The sequence below is a fragment of the Emydura macquarii genome, unplaced genomic scaffold (genome assembly GCF_026122565.2).
Source record: "Emydura macquarii macquarii isolate MOO-44397 ecotype Brisbane River unplaced genomic scaffold, CSIRO-AGI_Emac_v2 contig_306, whole genome shotgun sequence".
NCBI classification, from domain to species: domain Eukaryota; kingdom Metazoa; phylum Chordata; order Testudines; family Chelidae; genus Emydura; species Emydura macquarii.
Genome location: NW_027130443.1, coordinates 3,119,605 through 3,138,917, shown reverse-complemented (window position 1 = coordinate 3,138,917; position 19,313 = coordinate 3,119,605). Strand labels below are relative to the sequence as shown.

General features: G+C 52.3%; 1 long non-coding RNA gene across 1 annotated transcript; it reads left to right on the top strand.

Annotated features, from left to right (window-relative positions):
* The first annotated feature begins 2,497 nt into the window (after positions 1-2,497).
* LOC137157023 (uncharacterized) lies at positions 2,498-19,090 on the top strand. Its single transcript, XR_010920966.1, has 2 exons — positions 2,498-2,678; positions 17,205-19,090. It is a non-coding gene; the product is annotated as an uncharacterized lncRNA (long non-coding RNA).
* The last annotated feature ends 223 nt before the right edge of the window (positions 19,091-19,313 follow it).

Here is a 19,313-nt window from a genome sequence, read left to right as displayed (position 1 = left end):
ATGTACAGCAAGCACCGCACAGTTCCTAATGGCCCCCAAACCTTCAGAGCCGGATCAGAGCCCAGCCTTGTGCCCGACCATTGAAGAGGTATTTCAAGGACTCCCTCAACCAGAGATCCATGTTTTTGTAGTAGCCCTTGTGTCTGGCTGTTCAAAACCAGCAGGCAGCCACTCCAACTCCTCTATGGCAGCAACGTTCCCTCCTTTGCTTTGCTGATATTATTCAGGGCACAGCGGGCAGCTATAAACAGTGGGATATTTTTCTCACTGAGATCCAATCTTGTGAGTAGATGCTGTGGGCGTCCCTTCAATCTACCAAAAGCACACTCAGCTGTCATTCTGCACCTGCCGAGCCGGTAGCCGAATCTTTCCTTGGTGCCCTCCAGGTGTTCAGTGTATGGAGCTAGGAGGAGACTGGGTCCCCCAGAATCACTGCTGGCATTTCCATGTCGCCAATGGTAATTTGCCGGTCGGGAAAGACTGTCCCTGCTTGCAACTTTCTGAACAGTCCTGTGTTCTTAAAGATGTGAGCATCATGCACCATCCCTGACCAGCCCACACTAATGTCACTGAAGCAACCTCCATGTGAGAGGGAGGTCAACACCACACTGGTGAGGCGAGGGTTAAGGAGCTGCTCTGGATGCAGGAAACCATGCCTCCCTCACCCCTGCTGGGCAGGGTCCCAGTGGCAGGAGCGTTCAAAAGGGAGCAGCTCAGCGCAGACAGACCGAGGAGGAGAGCAGGCGTGCTGAGCTCAGCACACAAATCTGAAAGCTCTGCAGCCACCGCTCATCGTCCCAAACCTGCATTATGATGAGATCCTGCCAGTTGCCGCTCGTTTCTCAGGTCCAAAAGTGGCGCTTGACCATCTGCAGCTGCTCTGTGAACGCCACCAACAACCTTGAATTGGTTTTCTCTCTGTCCCGCAGCAAACTGCCCTCCTAGGAATTGTCAGGTACCTCGTTCTGGATCTTCCGGCGGCTCTGTAAGTACTGGAGGATGGAGCATCCTGTGTTGGCGACGTTCATGACAACGGTGCAGAGCTCTGCGGGCTCCATGCTTCTTTTGGAGCTGACAGACAGCGAAAAGTGCTGCCCAAGCGTGTGGGATTTTAAATAAAAGGCACAAAAATTGTGGGACAAAGATAGCATTATGGGATGGAGAAAATTGCATGATGGGAACTTAATCCCTTGCTCCCAGTCATTCCTATGTAGCTCACTTCTACCCCACAATGGATGCAAGAACTTGCCAGAAGGCATTGCAGCGGACAGTGGTGCATGGCCCACTGGGATACCGACTTGGGGTGCAGCACACTTTGCAGTGACACAAGCACTCAGAGTGAGTACGTGCAACACTGACGTGAGCAGCCAAGTATGCACCCACCTGAGCCACATACTAACAACGGTGGCCTGACGCCGATGTAACTGGTGTTGACCAAAGTTTGTAGTGTAGCCATGGCCTGAGTTAGGCGCCCACGCTCCCTGTACATTGCATGGGGAGAGGTAGGCGCCTTAGACTGCAATTCACAAAAGCCAACCCGCTAGGCAGGGAGCCATCTAAGCTAGCCAACGGGAGATGCCGAGGAGAGGGGTGCATGCTAAGCCCCACCCCGCTCTTGGAGATGACTGCCTACATCCCGGCTGCAGGGAGGCATCTACTCTGCTAGCGATTCGCAGCCGAGAACCCTCTTTGGAGTTAGGTGCCTCTACCATCTTTGCAAAAGATGGAGGAAGAGCTGTAGCCTAGCTTTCAGCCCTGTGGCTTAGGTTCTCCCCTGGGGAATGGGACCCCCCCCCCAGTTCATGTCCTCTCTGTACCTGATGGGGAGAAGGGATTTGAACAGGAATCTGCCAATTCACCAGGGAGATCTCTGACAACAGGGCTGTGGGATATTCTGATGGGGGAGGGAGTCCCTCAGTCTCTCCCATTGAAGCCATTTCATGCTGGGTTAATAATTAAAGAGTCATTCTGGCCACAGCAAGAGACAGCCCAAGCATGAGAATGAGTCTGTCACCTGCTGATTAGACCACTCACCCAGGAGCCCCAGGATCCAGGCCCCTTGTTCCATCAACTCTTTAATTAGAGAATCATAGAAATGTTGGGCTGGACGGGACCTCAAGAAGTCATCTAGTCCATCCCCCTGCTGAAACAGGACCAAGTAAACCTAGACCATCCCTGTCCCACCTGTTCTTAAAAACCTCTAACGATGTGGATTCCACAACATCCCTTGGAAGCCTATTCCAGAGCTTAAATGCCCTGATAGCTGGAAGGCTTTTTTGATAGTTTTTTCCCCTAATATCTAACCTCAATCTCCCTTGTTGCAGATTAAGCCCATTACTTCTTGTCCTGCCTTCAATGGACATGGAGAACAATTGATCCCTATCCTCTATAACAGCCCTTAACATATTTGAAGACTGTTATCAGGTCCCCAGTGGTGGTGTGCCTGCCCCTCACTGGTCAGGAAAGGGTTAAGAAGGCCCTTGGGACGTCTGTGTGAAAGGTAGCCAATAGGAAGGGGCTGCATGGCAGCCAATCAGGTCCCAAGAGGCCAGTATAAAAGGGAGCTGCAGACCAGTGTGAGGGGATTGATTCTCAGGAGCTTCACGAGGAAGGACCGTCAGCACCCTGGACAAAGCAGTGGCTGGCTGCTGGGACTTGGTGGAGCTGAATGCCCTGAGGTGAGAGTGGAAAAGGTGCTGGGGCTGCAGGGAAGTGTCCCAGGGAAATCCATGGGGGAGTTGGGGGAGAAGCGGCAGAAGGGTGCTACACAATGGGTGTCTGAGCTGGGACCTGAAGTAGTGGTTGGGTCTGGGTTCTCCCCTCCACCCCTGGTAGCCATAGGAGTAGTGGCTGCAGTGGGAAGTGACTAGAATGGACTGCAGAATCCCCTGGAAGGGGGAACATGGATTGTGACACAGCTGGAGGACTGAGTCACGAGAAGGAGGGTCCAGCAGAGATAAGATGGAAGGTGAGACACTGCAGAGCGGTGCCTGCCTGGCTGAGAGCTGGTTTCCCAGATAGCCAGCAGGAAGCACCAAGGTGGTGAGTCACACTGTTACAGACCCACTCCGCTGTCTTTTTTCAGGTTGAAACATGACAGTTTTTGAGCCTTTCCTAGTAGGTAGGGTTTTCGAAACCTTTTATCATTTTGTCACTCTCCTCTGGACTCTCTTCAATTTGTCCACATCTTTCCTAAGTCATGGCTCCCAGAAGTGGACACTGTACTACAGTGCTGAGTAGGGTGTGACACTTACCTCCTGTGACTTGCATACAGCATTCCTGTTATACACCCCAGAATGATATTTGCCTTTTTTGCAACTGCATGACATTGTTGACTCTCATTCGGTTTATGTCCACAGGAGCCCCCTGATCCTTTTCAGCAGTACTACTGCCTAGCCGGTTATTCCCCATTTTGTAGCTGTATATTGGATTTTTTTTCCCCTTCCTAGTGAAGTATTTTGCCCTTGTCTTTATTCAGTTTCAACTTGTTGATTTCAGACCAATTCTCCAATTTGTCAAGGTTGTTCTGAATTCTGATCCTGTCCTCCAAAGTCCTGGCAACCCCTAACCAGCTTGGTGTCGTCTGCGAATGTTATAAGCATCCTCACCATGCCATCATCCGAATCACTAATACGAATATTGACTAGGGCTAGCCTGAGGACAGACTCCTGTGGGACCCCACTAGCTATGGCCTCTCAGTTTGACAGTGAGCCATTGATAGCTACTCTTCGAATACACTTTTTAACCAGTTGTGGCCACCTTACAATACTTTTGTCTAGATCATAGTTCCCTAGTTTGCTTATGAAAATATATGGGGGACAGTGTTGCTAAAATCAAGATCTATCACATCTACAGTTTTCCCCCATCCATGAGGCCTGTAACCCTGTCAAAGAAGGGAATGAGGTTGGTCTGGTGTGATTTGCTCTTGATAAAGCCATGCTGGCTAGCCTGGATCACCCTGTTATCCTCTGGGTGCTACAAACTGATGGTTTAATAATTTGTTGCAGTCACTTTGCAGGTATTGAAATGAGCGACTGGTCTGTGGTCCCCTGCGTCCTCTGGTTCCCCTCTTTAAAGCCAGGTACTATGTTTGCCCTTCCCCAGTCCTCTGGAACCTCACCTGTCCTCCAGGAGTTCCTGCAGATAAGAGCTAATGGTTCCAATTCTTCATCTGCAGCTGAACAGTTTCAGTGAGGTGGGGAGGGGAGGGGGGCGGGGAGGAAGAGAGAGCCTGACGTGGGGCACTCTCTATCTCACAGCCCATCTACCTGAGAGGTGGTAGATCCTGTTCACATCCCTGCTCCTGCTCAGGTAGGGAAGACGTGAACTGGGGCGTGTCCCAGGTGGGTACCTGAACCCCTGCACTAGGTTATGAGGGCGGTCACCCTCCTCTTTGCACAGGTGCCTGACTCCAAAGAGGGCTCCTGGCTGTGGATTGGAAGCATAGACAGGCACCTCAGTCCAGGCTGCAGGGAGGTGCCTATTTCTGGGGGAGGGGCTTAGCACGCATCCCTCTGGTTGGCATTTCCCATGGGCTAGCCTCCTGGAATCTTGGGGCCACGTTTTGCAAAGCACCAAACATCGATTTAAAAAATCTTTTCTCAGAAGAGCTCAGAGCCTGATTTTCCTAGTGCTCAACCCCAACAAGAGGCCAGGTTTTCAGGACCGCTTTGCACCCATCTTGCTAAGCCCAGTTGGAAATCGGGGCACTTCTTCTGGTGCCTGAGAGGAGCAGAGCTCTCGCGACAATCTGGTCCATGCTGTAATCTGGAGAAGAGGGCCCCGTCCATCACACTGCTGGGCTCTAACCCAAGACGCTGAATTGTTCAGTTCTGGACTTAGACAGCCTCGGAACACTTTGCCCGTACCTCGTTTGGCTATTAATGCTGTGTGTGTGTGTGTGTGTGTGTGTGTGTGTGTGTGTGCGCGTGCGCGTGTGTGCACAGAGGAGCTGTGCCAAAAGCTGTTGGGGGTGGGGTGGAGAAGAGGGCTGATTTGAGGAGGTTGGTGTCTCTTCCTCCACTGAACAAGAGCTGCTGGCCTCGTCCCCTATGGGCTGTTCTCCTGCCCGGGGAGCTGGAGTTAACTGAGCTCCAATTAGCTGAGCCACTCACTTCCTTGCCAGGAGCCCAGTGCTGAGAGCTAGAGTGGGACATCGTGATTATACACCCAGTCCATGGCAAAGTGTAAGCAATTTGCAGCAGGGAATTTGCCCGGCTGTGTAATGCATGCTGTTTACAGCACTGTGGACTGCAGTATAATCACTGTAAAAAGCTGTTCTTCAGAACCCTTAAACCAAACCAAGGTGCTGTGACTTTGCTTTCTTGCAGTGTAACTCCAGGGCATGTCAGCAACCCCAGGAAAGAATCTGCCCCTGCTGCTAGGTGTGTGGGGCGCTGTGTTGTGGGGAAGCAGGCGGTGATAACTGGGAGGTTGTGTGATCCTGTGCAGCAGATCAATGTGCTGCCTGCACTGGGTTTCCTTCTTGGCAGGAGGCAGAAGGAAGCTCTGTGATCATGAGGCTGCAGAGCCTGTAATTGTCAGTGGCAATGTACAGTGGGCATTAAGGCACGGGGCAGAGGTGTCCCAGAGCATGGCACTTCCTTCCTTTCAAGGCTTTGTGGCAGGAATGGGCACTTACCCAACCTCAACCCTCTTTTACATGATGATTTGGTTTATGGAACTGAATTGAATCCATAGTCTTAAACCAAAGAGTCCCTGGCATCATTAGCCAACTAAGAGCTTGTAGATCCTGCAGAGTGAACTGAATCAGACTGGAGTGAAAAGAAATATTGCAGAAAGCCTTCCTGTCTGGTAATGGCTGGGTTGACAAGCTTTGTCAGCAGCAACAGGCAAGAAACTGTCACGAAAGAGGAATTGTTCGTAAACTGGCACTAGGAAAATTGGTTCCCAATCCTGCATTGCACTGTGGAGAGCTGCAGCCACATGCATGCACTCTGAGAACAGCTGCAGTTTGATGAATTACCGGGTTATATTTCCCACTGGCCTGTTGAAACGACAGGTGAGCGGCAACAATGGGCAAAACTTGGTGAGGGAGCATGGGACCACCTAATGAGATGAAAAGGCATCACCTTCTAAAACTGGGGAAGGAATCTTTAGTTCAGACTTAGGGGCACAAGTCTGAAGAGCTTGATATTGGCCTCTGTTGGAGCCTGGATGCCAGCTGTGCCACACCACTGGCCTGGCCTGTTCTGGCAATTCTGATATTCTTTGAGGCTGAAGAACCAGGCAACCATATTCTCATCACTAGAGAGAAACCCCTGTTTTCACAGGTTGGGACAACACCAAATGGTCTCGGTTTGAAAAAATGAGAGCCAGAGCCACTGGTGGAAATGGCAAGATTTCCTGATGTTTCCAATCTGTAAAGTCTCCCAAACCCCATGATTATTATTAAACATTTTTGTGTTGTGACAGGGCCTAGAGGCCAGAGCTGTACTGTGCTAGGTGCTGTACAAAGACAGTCCTTGCCTGTAACTGAGTTAGTCAGCTGCCTAATATGGTCCAGCTCTAGTCCCACAGCAGGAGGCGTGACTGGTGTCAGTTGGTGAAACTGACAGTTTCACTGAAATATCTTCTGCCTATACAGAAGAGCTAGTGGGAACAACAGGGAAGTCATCAGGCTTTAACTGATTGCCGTATTTGGGGTCAGGAAGGAATTTTCCCCCAGGGCAGATTGGCAAAGACTCTGGGATTTTCACCTTCCCCTGTAGCACTGGGCACGGGTCACTTGCTGGTGGATTCTCTGTATCTTAATCTTTAAACTATGATTTGCGGATTTTAATAACTCAGTCATAGGTTAGGGGTCTATTACAGGGTGGATGGGTGAGTTTCTGTGGGCTGCATTGTGCAGGAGGTCAGACTAGATGATCATATTGGTCCCTTCTGACCTTGGAGTCTGAGGCCAGGATCACTTGGAACCACTAAGCAGCAATTTTGCAAACTTAATTAAACTTCTTTAAGCCCTGATTCAGCAGAGCACTTAAGCACAGGCTTAGAATTAAGCACATACGGAAGTGTTTTGCTGTGCTGGGGCCCTTGTCACCAGTGCAGATGTTGATGTGCTGCATGCAAAGTTTGATTCTGGAATCAGCAGCTCTCCCCCCTCTTAAAGCCATGGCCAGTCGTTGGTTTGTTATGGAATTTATAAAACATGACGGCCAATAAATCACCTAATCAGCATTTCTAACACCCCGATGCCTGTGTTGTTCGAGTGCTAGGGGTACTCTAAATGGGGATCGCTGTATGGCACCACAGTCCAGAAATCTCACCAAGTCCCTGTGACCTCCTGTACACATCTAACAGGAGGGGTGACAGGGCAGAACCAGCGTTAGAAAACAGCCCAGAGGGCAAAGGGGCACTTGCCCAGCATGGCTCATAGCTGTGTGTCTCAGGCAGGGAGACCAGTTCCCCCCCCATCCTTAGAATAGCAAATGCTGTGTGATAACAGTGAGGGATCCGTTGGCAAATGCTGCTGGTTTAGTGGTGATGGTTGTGCCAGGAAAGCAGAGAACAGTATCGGGAGTGAAGGTGTGACGCAAACCTCTTTGGCGCCTCGGTTGGGTGTGGGAGCAGGCTTTGAACCTGGTTCTCATTTTCAGAGCCAATTAGCCTGTTCCTGCCCTGAGCTGGGGATGGGGAACAAAGACACCAGTTGTTTTTCAGGAAGATTTTGTTTTCCCTACAGAGCTGCCCATTTGCATTGGGAGCAGGAGTCCCTCACACTGGCGGTTCTTCCCCTCCTACACTGCCAGCTTCTCCCTACCAGCCCTCCTGGCTCTTGGCTCTCAAATGAGTCATTGGGATCCAGATGTTGTGTGCAGGGAAAACCAAATGAAGGAGAAATTGACACTTTTTGTAATAGCTTCTAAAAGGGGCGGAACTCCCTTGTCTTGTACCTGCTTACCCGGCTGTGACAAATCACAAACACACAATGTCACCCACACACTCCCTCCCTGCCTGGCTCTGCTGGCAGACCCCACCAGCTGTGACCTTTTCCTGTCTCAGTTCAGTCCTTTGCAAGGGTCCCTCGTTAAAAATCCAGCCCATCGCTATCTAGCGAGTAGCACACTTCCTTCCACACAAGCAACAGAGACATGGGTTTGCGTTTCTAGGATAACTGTTCATGACAGAACATCTCTGCAGGGAGGGTTGCTACATCTTGTATTTTATTTAGGGAGATGGAATTGCATGGAAGCTTTTCTCATCACTTTGAGCATCTGCAACAACAGCCTGCCATGGAGAGCTCATCACAGAACAAACGGGGACCCTGACTAATCGGACCTCCTTAGCAGGGGTGATCTTTTTACAAGAAGATGGTAGTCTGCAAGGACAGATTCTTCCTATAGCATCTTACCCCCCTCTAGCGCTTCAGCAAAGGATCCTGAGGCATCTTGCAAACCTAATAATTAAGCCTCACACTCTGCCTGCAAAGCCGGCTCCAGTTAGCTAAAAATCTGCTTTGGTTCATGTCTTCCTGCGTTCTCCGAAACGGTGACAATACTTTCATAGACTATAAGGTCAGAAGGGACCATTATGATCACCTAGTCTGATCTCCTGCAATGGACCCCTAACCATGTGGCTGAGTTATTGAAGTGCTCAAATAATGATTTAAAGACTTTAAGGTACGGAGAATCCACCAGCAAGTGACCAATACCCCAGGCTGCAGAGGGAGGCAAAAAATCCCCAGGGCCTCTGCCAATCTGCCCTGGGGGGAAATTCCTTCCCAACCCCAAATATGGCAATCAACTAAACCCAGAGCATGTGGGCAAGACTCACCAGCCAGACACCCAGGCAGAATTCTCTGTAGTAACTCAGAACCCTCCCATCTAACATCCCATCACAGGCCATTGGGCATATTTACCGCTAGTAGTTAAAGATCAGTCAATGGCCAAACGCGGCTGTCCCATCCTACCATCCCCTCCAGAAACTTATCAAGCTCAGTCTTGAAGCCAGCTAGCTTTCTTGCTCCCCTTGGAAGGCTGTTCCAGAACATCACTCCCTGATAGTTAGAAACCTTCATCTAATTTCAAGTCTAAACTTCCTGATGGCCAGTTTATATCTATTAATTCTTGTGTCAACACGGGTGCTGAACTTAAATAACTCCTCCCTCTCCCTGGTATTTGTCTCTCTGATCTAATTATAGAGAGCAATTATATCCCCCTCAGCCTTCTTTTGGTTAGGCTAAACAAGCCAAGCTCTGCGTCTCCTCTCATCAGGCAGGTTTTCTATTCCATGGATGTTCCTAGTGGCTCTTCTCTGCACCTGTTCCAGTTTGAATTCATCTTTCTTAAACATGGGAGACCAGAACTGCTCATGAGAGGAAGGACAGTCTTGGGACTATATGACCAGACTGCCAGTCAGGAAATCTAAGCCTGTCTCCTGCTTGTCAACACACTTCCACTTTGACCTCATCTAAGACCCTCACTTACTCTGTGGTTTCCTTATCTTTGAAGTGAGTAACAACCCCTTTCTAGTGCACAGGGGTGCTGGGTGGTGTGTGAAGGGTTCAGGTAGTAGGGGCGGGAGCCCCACAGAAATAGTATTGTCTGTTCTCATGGTAGCATCCGTCAGTCTCTGATTTGCTCTTTATCTTTGCTCCTAAGGACCAGGCACTAGTACGTTTGTCTTATTTCTATTGTGTGACCAAAACTCCGCTCTCCAGGAGCGCTTCCCAGCTGTAGCTCTCAACACACTTTCCAAAAGAGGTGAGTGTCTGATGCAGAGCATGCTGTACTCACACCGCACACACTGGTCTAAAAACCTTTGTGCAAAATATGCCTTGTGAGGTATCCTCTGAAAGCTAATAACTGGCTGGTCAATAATATCCGGGTGAAATGTGTATAGCAGCAGCAGGGGTAAAATTATGAAATCCCCCCGCATGAGGTTATAGCATGTGTTCAAAACCAGACCACTCTGCGTAGGCAAAAGTTGTTAAACCAGGGCTGTCCTAAACAAAATGTGCATTTACCTCAATTGACATACGAGTCCTAAAACAGGGTCCTCGTGGCAGCAGGGGGAATCAATGGCAGGAAACTGAACAAGTTTCATTTTAGCAAAAACAAGTGGGGCAGGCAGCATGGAGCCTCCTTTCCCCCTCCCAGGCTCCATGTGGCCTGCCTAACAGCTTGAATAAACTTGACTGTGAGGGGTAGCCTCCGGCAGAATCCACTTCAAAGGTCTACTGGACTATAAAAGAAAGGGCAGAGAATCCCAGGTTTGATCTTTCACCCAAGACAACAAAGGCACCAGCACCTTGGGCCTCGGGGAGAGATCCTGATCTAGGAGGGGGTCAGCCATCATCTTGCTGGAAGACTGGGTGAGAGAGACCATCTTGAACAAAGCCTTGAACTAAAATGTGTTGGTTTAAGTTTTAGACTTGTGGATGCGTGTTTTCACCATTATTTGCGGGTGACCCTTTTCGACTTTCTCTCTCATCCTTGAACTCGCTTACAATCCAATCTCTTGTTTTGCTTTGCTATTAATCTAAGCCAACAGTGCTGCGGTGGTACTTGAGTGAAAGTCAGCTCCGATTATTGTCACAAACTGGTGGATTTTGTCTCCTTGAAAGGAACAACTGGATCTTATTGCTCTGAATGTCCCAGGAAAGGGCCGGACAAAGCAGTACACCAAGGTCTAGGGAAGTTTGGGGTCACCTGTTAACATTAACCACGGCTGGTAAAGACAAAAGTATGTCAGTGGTTACTGCTGGCTGCTGGACTCAGCCTGGTTGAAGCAGAGCTTTACAGGGCGCAGAACATGAAGCACGTGTTGGCATCTGGCTGCGTCAGTGTCCAAGGCAGCACAAAAGGTGACATAACCTCTCACTGCTCTGAAGTTCACCCTGCCTGTGAGTGTGTCATTATCCCGTTGGACAGATGCAAAATAGTTGATAGGGGTACCCAGCAGTTCCCCAGGTGCCAGGCGGTACACCAGCGTGTCTGCACACTGTGACAGTCTCCCACTCAATATTTATAGGTCTGGACAAGGAGGGTCACTGCCCAGGAGCCTTGTCACAATGAACGCTCTTCTTGGGAACCTACATTTTGCTCCTAACTACATATCCGAAACATCTTCAGGCACCCATACTCTGGATATAAACCTCCCTCAGTGCCAGTCTGCTTCCTCCATGAACCGAGGGCTAGCAATGCATGCCTTCTCCCAGCTGTGATGTGTAACAACCTCACATGTAACAGGTGCTGGTGATATACAGTCAGTCTCTCTAGACCCTGATATCATCCAACACGACAGCAGAAGGTGCCACACACTCAGCTGAGTTACCTACAATGCTCTCCCTAAGCAAACATGGATCCATCCCCAGCCAGTTCATCCCCAGCCAGTTCACCCCCAGCTCTCCCACCCTAATTACACAGGAACATACCCCAAGATAACACCCTCTTGTGCTGGACAAAGATTGGATCAGCATAAACTCATGTAAAAAGTCCGCTTCCCCCTCGTTGGGAGGAAGGCACACATCAGCTTTTGTTAATCTGAGTATAGATTGCCTGAACACATCACTCAGAAACACACTGGTTAAGATACAATAAACGTAGTTTATTAACTACAGAAAATAGATATTAAGCCTACTACTTCTAATCACTTAAAAGATCAGAAGTTACCAAAGAAATGAAGAGAAGAACACACTCTAAAGTCTAACAGGATTTGAATCTAGAAATGTCTCACTCTGAGAAGTGGTACCAGCAGACTACAGCTCTTCAATTCACAGGCTACATTTGCCTTGCAGCCTGGGTCAAATATCTTTTGTCTTTCAGGCGTTTCTCCAGGTGTTGTGCTGGGGGAGAGTGAAGCCAAGTGGTGATGTCACTCCCCTTCTTTTATAGTCTGTTCCAGCTTGCTGGAACGATCAGTGCCTGTGACCTGGAGGATTGTCCTCAATGGTCAGTAGTATTCCATTGTGTACATGATTTCTTGGTGAAGTCTCTGGGGATGGGGTTCGGGAGAGAGGGCTCTCCTTAACGGCCCATTAGCACATCGGGCTACTTCACTGTTGTGCCTGAAAGGCTGTTTGTGGGCGGTTGCTGCCTTGCACCCTGTTCTAGTAGCAGATTAACAATATGTCATCATTTCCCATACAATGGTAGCACATACAATTCACTGGGTCATTAATGTTCAGCAGATCAAGACTTTTGAAACAACCACACAAGGCATACCTTGTACAGAACAGATCCTAACTACACAGCAGGGGTGAATGTGGAGGTTCTGGGGTGTTGCTCTCAGACAGCGTGTCACAGAGTCAGAGCCAGGAAGGGACTCTAACAGGAGCCCTGGGCACTCCCCACCATGCTACACTACTTTAATTATTGCTCCTGCCAGTTCTCAGCTGATGTCTCCCCAGACCTCTTAGCTTCCGCTGCACATAGACGTCTGCCTGGACAATTTAATGAGACTCTGGCTCAATGCACCATAAACCCTGACATAAATAAAATGTGTCAAAGTCGAGCTCGGCCCCAGTTACAATTCATTAGCAATTCCTGAACCATCGGCGCGCACAGGATCGATACTGCGAGCAATTCCTCTCCTGCGGTGCAGCCCTGCTGGGATGGCAGGGCTTGTCTCAGCTGGGGGATATAGGGTGAATGGACACAGTCTAATGAGCTAGGAAATAACCACTGAGAGAGGTCCTGGCCAGAGAAGGTTCTGCAAACCCTTCTGCAACGGGACCTGGAGCGGCGCCAGCCTGGCAAAGCCAGGGCCACCAGTGTCTTTGTCCATCTCCAGGTGAAAGCTCTGTGGCTATCCTGCTACGTAACACAGGGGAGAGGGCAAGTCCTGTCCGGGGCTACGTCTACACTGCAGACATAGGGTGTGACTAGCTCATTAGCTAGCTGGGGTACCAGAGCAGAGTCAGGTTGGATTTCAGCACAGGTGAGCCAGCTGCGTGGGTACCCAGGGTTCTGGAGGGCTCATGCAGTCTGGGCTCAGCCCTATGCTGCCGTGACTTCACCCCTGCACTAGCGTGATCCCAGCTAGCTCAGTCACGTCTCTGTGAGCTACAGCCGCACCGGACGGTGCAATGCAGATGCACCCTGCGAGAGCGCTGGCGTCTGCGAAGCTGGGCAAGCGGGGAGCCAGGCAGAGGGAGCCTCTGGGTGTTTCAGAGCTGCCCTGTGTGCCAGGGCACTTGCTAGGCTCTTTTCTGATGCCAAATCCAGGCCGACCCCGGATATTTTGCCATTAGCTGGAGTAGGGGCCCTGTGCAGCAGCCCTGCCCCGTGTGCAGTGGGACTGGGCTGTTCCATCCTCTACCCAGCTGGGTGTCACCAGGCCCTTGTGGGGTGCCATGGCTCTGCCCCACGGGGGCTCGCTGAGCACAGAGGGTCCCAGCAATCAGTATTATCCTGTCCAGCCACGAGGTGGCGCGGTGTGTGAAATACCTTATTGGAGCTGAGTTCAGCCTGGCTGGCAGAGTATGGGGGGGGTCTTGCAGGGACCCTCCGGGGTGTAAGGGAGCGCTGTGCCCAGGCCAGCTCTGGCACCGACGTACATGGCAATAGGCCTGGTGCTGGTCACCCCAGGGCAGGGGCTCTGCACCATCCGGCCCTTCCTGAACAATTGACATTCACGGGGGAAGGTCCTGAGACCTGGGGAGGGCCCTGAAATGGGAGAAAGGGAAAGCCAGGAAAGGTGAGCGGTACCTGCTCAGGGGGGAGGGTCTGTGTATTACCCATCCTTGGGGGCAAGGGCATGTTTTACCTGCTCAGGGTGTGTGTGTGTCTGCTTATCTGCTGGGGATCCGTGTGTTACCTGCATAGGGGGTGTATGTGCACTGCCCATCCTGAGGGGAGCCTGTGTAGGGATCATTGGTCCCAGATGCCTCTTTGTTCGGCTCCCAGGCCCTTCGCACGAGGAAGAGGGGTGCGAGGACAGTGCCTAGGAGGGCTGGTAGCCACGGCTGGCTCCCTTCCTTCGCGTGCTGCGTGATCCTGCCTGTGGCAGTCAGTCCCCAGGGCGGCACTCAGAGGGGCTGGGGGCAGGATATCCTCAGCAGCTGGGCCTGCCTTCTGGGCTTCCCTCTGGCCAGGAACCAGCCAGAGCCCACGCCTGCCCCTAGGAGCATGGCGTGAGGGGACCGGGCTGGCCCTGGCTCTGGGGTTGGGATTCCCTGGGATACCTGTCCTGCTGGCAGTTCGGCCCCGTCGCTGTAGGGACCAGAGAAGAGGCCCTCAGTGTCCAGGAGCTGTGGGGTGACTGAGAGGCCCAGCTGCTGTGGCTGTGGGGCTGGGATCATGGTGAGGGGCTGAACCTTTCTCTCCATCTCGCTCCCTTCCTCTGCTGGGCCCCAGCATCACCGGGAGTATCGCACCTCTCGGATCTGCTGGCACCAGCCACCGTTGGAAACAGGCAAGGGGCTGGAGGGGGGTGCGACGTGCCTAGAGGGGGGTGAGGCTGCCCAGTCTCCCCCCAGCCCCCGAGCGGCATGTGGAGGAAGAAGCATCAGGAGTTGCCAAGGGGGAACCAGCAGGGTGTGGAGAGACCGGCCCAGCCCTGGGGGGTTCTTCCCACACCTGGCTGGTCTCACTTGGAGAAGGTGGCATGAACTGGGGCAGACATTTTGGGTGAGGGCACAAAGGGGCACTGCCAGCTGTGTGGCGCTCCGTACAGGATCGGGGCCATTCGTCACCCACCCCTCACACGGGCCCTGCAGTTGGATGCTTTGGCTGCAAATGGAGCCTGTGGCTGGGGAATTTGCCCCACCCATTGTCTGGGTCTGAATCATGGCAGAGAGCCATTCTTGGCAGCCTGTATGGAGCTCGTTGCTCTGGGAGCTGAGCCACTCTCCCATGTCCCTCGCATACAGCCGCTCTTAATGCGTCTCACTCCCCTTCACCTTCCTCTCTGCCCTTTGGAAGGCTCGTCCCCATCCATGAACCACACCAGCTCCTTGGACGTCCTTGCAACGTCTTCTTGGCTGGTCCCTGCTGGTTTAAGGCAATGAGAGCCCATCACGTTCCAGACACGGCTGGCACTGGAGCCATTCCCAGCAGGACGAGGGCTGAGTCACTGGCCACTCTGGGATCGGGGGGAGATCCCCCTGCATGCGCCAGCCTGACCATGGCAAGAGTCACCCGAGCGCAAGCTGGGCCAACCCACTGGGGGCAACAGAGCATGGTCCCTGAATGGCTCCTGGCTAGCAATAACCTCAAGATGCTTCCCGAAAGGCCTGTGACTTGTGCTCAGATTCTCAGCCATGGGCAGTAAGTACACGGCCGGCTCCAGAGTAGAGCCCTGCAAACCCGTGGATATCCACTTTATATCCGGGAATGGGGATATCCCCGGACCATTTTTTTGCAGAGCCCGATGGGATGGTCACGGAGGTCGGGACATCTGTGACTTCTGGGGCAGGGCTAATCAGCTGTTTGGGGTGGCAGGGGCCAGATGTGGGTGCGGGTGAGTCTGAAAGAGGGAGGACGGATTGGAGTTGGATAAAAGTTTATCCCTGCGGACTTGGATTGGTTGCGGATAGACATATTTGTATCTGCGCAGGGCTCTAGTCCAGAGCCGCTCAGAATGCGGCACTGGCCTGGGACGCCGGCAGAGGCACCGGCACTGGCCTGGGACGCCGGCAGAGGCACCGGCACTGGCCTGGGACGCCGGCTGCTGTCCCACAGCTGCTGAGCTGGTGCTGAGTGGGAGCAGCAGGAGGCTGCTTCTCTGAGCTTTCCTCCCGCAAGCCTGCTGCCCTGTGGGGCGGCTCAAAGCTGAGGAGTTCGCTGTCACTTAGGAGTCCCCGTCTGCAATACCCCAGTGGAGCAGAGCAAAGCAAGGCAGGGGACAGAACTTCAGTGCCAAGACCTGCATCAGGAGGACGCTACTCTGTGAAAAACCCCCAAGGCTGCAATTTCCAGCGCTCCCTAGAGGATTTGGCTGCCTCCTCCCCCTTCAGTGTAATGGGGGCTTGGAAGAGGGGCAAGGTGCTGAAAACTGCTGAGTCCAGTTTGCCCCTCTGGTCTCAGCAGGGATGCAAGGGGCCGTTTGTCTTGGCTAGCCAAGCCGGACACTCATTAGGTTGCATGCAAAGCAAGGAAGATGGGAAAGAAAAGGAAGAAAGTGAGGAAGGAAACTGACCTGCTGAGGCAGGGGAAGAGCAGGAGCCTCAGGGCCCAGTGGCCTACTGAGGGAGAGGGCCATGCCTCCGGATGCCGGCCTATGGAGGGGCCCAGCCAGGCCCTCGAAGGAGCTGCCCCACCCTCTGTCACAGGCAGCCAGGGCGTCCTCTTGGCTCCTCTGCCCCTGCACTGGGCACAAAGATGGAGCCGCAGGGACCAGAGCCTGTCAAGCCTCCCCCCCAGCTGCTGGGCAGCCTCTGCTGCCCCCACAGCGGGGGGAGAGTGGAAAATGGACCTGCAGGACCCCCCCGTGGGGTGCTGCTGCTGCCACCGACGGGGGGGAAGTGGGGGAGAGCGGGACATGAGCCCGCAGCCTCCCCCCACAAGGTGCTGCCGACGGGGAGGTGCCAATGTAAGTATGGCCCCTGGGCAGCGGAGATCCACGGTAAGTCACTGTCAGGGTCACACCTTGGTGTTGCTTAGATCACCCTTCTGCCAGTCGGAGTTGGCAGCAACAAGAGCTGGGTTCAGTATCTGGGGATCCTGTCAACAACACAGCACAAAACTAGCTCAAGCCCCCACCCAGTTACAGGCAATACGTCCCCTCTCGCAGACAGAGACTGAGCGTAGGGTTTTTGAAGAGGGATTTTTTTTTTTTTTTTTTAGATTAAAAAATTGTAATTTAAAAAATTGTGACCAGCTCTAATTACACCACATTAGTTAATTACATGAGCCCAGCAGCCCATTTCACCAAAGAACTCACTCACACTCATAAGCGGAACTTTAAGCATGTGCTGAGAAGTTTCCTGAGCTGGGATGCTTGCCTGAGTTAGGGCCGGAGCATTTGCCCTCACACTCAGCATGCAGGAAGGAACGGCCTCCAGATAGTCAGCATTCCCATGCTGCAAACACGGATCAGCATCGAAACCCTGCAGCTTTCATGGACACGACCACGTCTTATTTCTCCAGTACCATTGTACAGGGTGACATTATTTCCTGTACCCATGGATACACCTGTAGCATCTTGCAGGACTTTGCTTTGTTTATTCTTGTATCCTTACCCTATTTTCGTGGTCATAACCCTCCAACAGCTTTTGATTTAGATTTCTTATCCGGCAGGTTCTTCTCTCTGGAAGGACAAGATTGAACGCCTCTATACCGTGCATTTTCTTCTCACGCAGCGGCTCAGGCGAGGAGACTGAAAAGCTGCTCAGCCATGGACGGAAAGGGCCCGCGTGTCCCAGGAAATGTTTGCTCTGACGTGATAGCTGTTTGTGAGGTGCGAGGTGTTCTGTTAGAGGGGCAGGCGGCGTCTCCCTCACGCACCTGACTTACACAGATTCTCTCCCACAAGGAGCATAGGAGGCTGCTACATGGAGCGCTCAGAATGGAGAAAAACTGGTACAGGTCTCTGGTAATAAAGACTGTGTCACGCTGATGCACAAGGGGCCAGAGTTCAGGCCCTCCTCTATGCATGCATGGACTTCTCCTAACCCAGACTGGTGCAGGATGTCCCTGGGGCTTGTGGAAGAACCCAAACTCGGGGGTCCTTACTGATATGTCCGTTGCCTTGGCGGGGGTTCAGAATTAGCCAACAACAGATTAGCAAAATCATTCTTTACGTAAAGAAGGTGATCCCTTCAAATATAAGGAATGACACCTGCTTCCAAAAAACAGACCGTATTTATAGAATGGTATAAACAAGTTTTAACACGTTACAGTTTTCATGGTCATACATACTAAAAAGTATTATTTAGAAATTTTCTAACTAAATACTAACAACTTTCCTTATTTAAGTTACAAGGTCTTTTTTTGCATTCCTTCTCTACTAGTGTCTAGACCTCTTAACTATATTATTACAACAAAACATTTTAAAATTAAACAACTGCTAACAAAACATTTTCTATCTCAGACTTTTTACAGTGAATTCTAAAATCAGTTCTCAGCAAAAACAGAAACCCCATCTTGTTTTCCCTTCACAGGCTCCTTGCAACAAAGAAAATACGGAAAAAAGAAACAAAAGGTGCTTGGTGGGGCCTCACTGTGCAGGACTCAGAGGCTCCGCTGGCTGTAAACAATGGCAGCCGGCCCCGTTGGTTCCTTTGGGTGCAGCCACTGGATGTGCCAGTGGGAGTGGGCTGGGCCTGGCTGAGGAAAGAGCCCCGCCCTGCCCAATTGCTGACGTGGGCCAGGTCGAGAGGGAGACTGGAAGCCCACCATCGAGGCCTTGGAAATGCCATGCCCACAGGCGTCTGTGCCAGGCGCAGGTGACGGCACCATGTGATCCCCTGGGCGGGGGGAGCTGTGCCAAAGCCATTGACAAATTCAAACTAGCTGCAGAAATTCAGCCTCATTTGCTCGATGCCTGGCTCCGGGTGGAGAGTGGACGGGGAGAAGGCAGTGCTGTGGGAAGAGCACTGACAGGATCCAGACAGCAAGGCAAGGGAGCCAAAGCCAGGGGCTCGCCCAGAGAGAGGTGCTCAGCCTGCTGGCCGTGCGAGAGCTCTCTTTGTCAGATGCATCCTTGTCCACGTTGCCTCCTCTGCCCTGACGTGGGGTATCCGCGCTCTCAGGAGCCTGGCAGACGTCACCAGCGCTGGGCAGTGCTGAAGGAGGAGGGTGGGGAATGGGCTGAAATGTTTTCTGCATTACAGCATCTTCCAACCTCCTGCTTCACACCTCCCTCCGTCGCCAGGCAGCGCTAATTAGCTGCGACTCCTGGCCTCCGCAGAGGGTTGTCCTGGTAACTTGTTTGCAGCCCCCCAGGGATTTACAGCTCCTGTCCCTGCTCTTCACTCTCTCCATGGCCCTCCCCTGGGGTGCCTGGATTTTCCACCAAGACGTATTCTAAGGGGCAGATGCTGCGTTGGGGCCCCCCTCCCCCTCCCCAGGTCCAGATCCTCACCTGAGAGCAGTTCCGGACATGTACAGGGCAGACAGATGGCAGCCGAGCCCGGTCTCTGAACAGCCCAGCTGGTGGGAGGAGCTGGGCTGGTTCTGGCAGATTGGACCCATCCCTCCTATTTTATGGAGAGAAAATTCCTCGGCCCAGTGGGAGAGTATCTGCAACCTGCCCACAGAGCAGCACCCCCCCCCCCCCCCGCCAGTACCACCCAGCGCCTGCCCCCAGGGACCTCCTTAGCCCCATTTGCCAAAGGGGAAGAGGCAGAGGGAGGGGAAGGGTCACACCCAGAGCAATGCCCAGGGTAACACAGCAGGTCAGGGGTG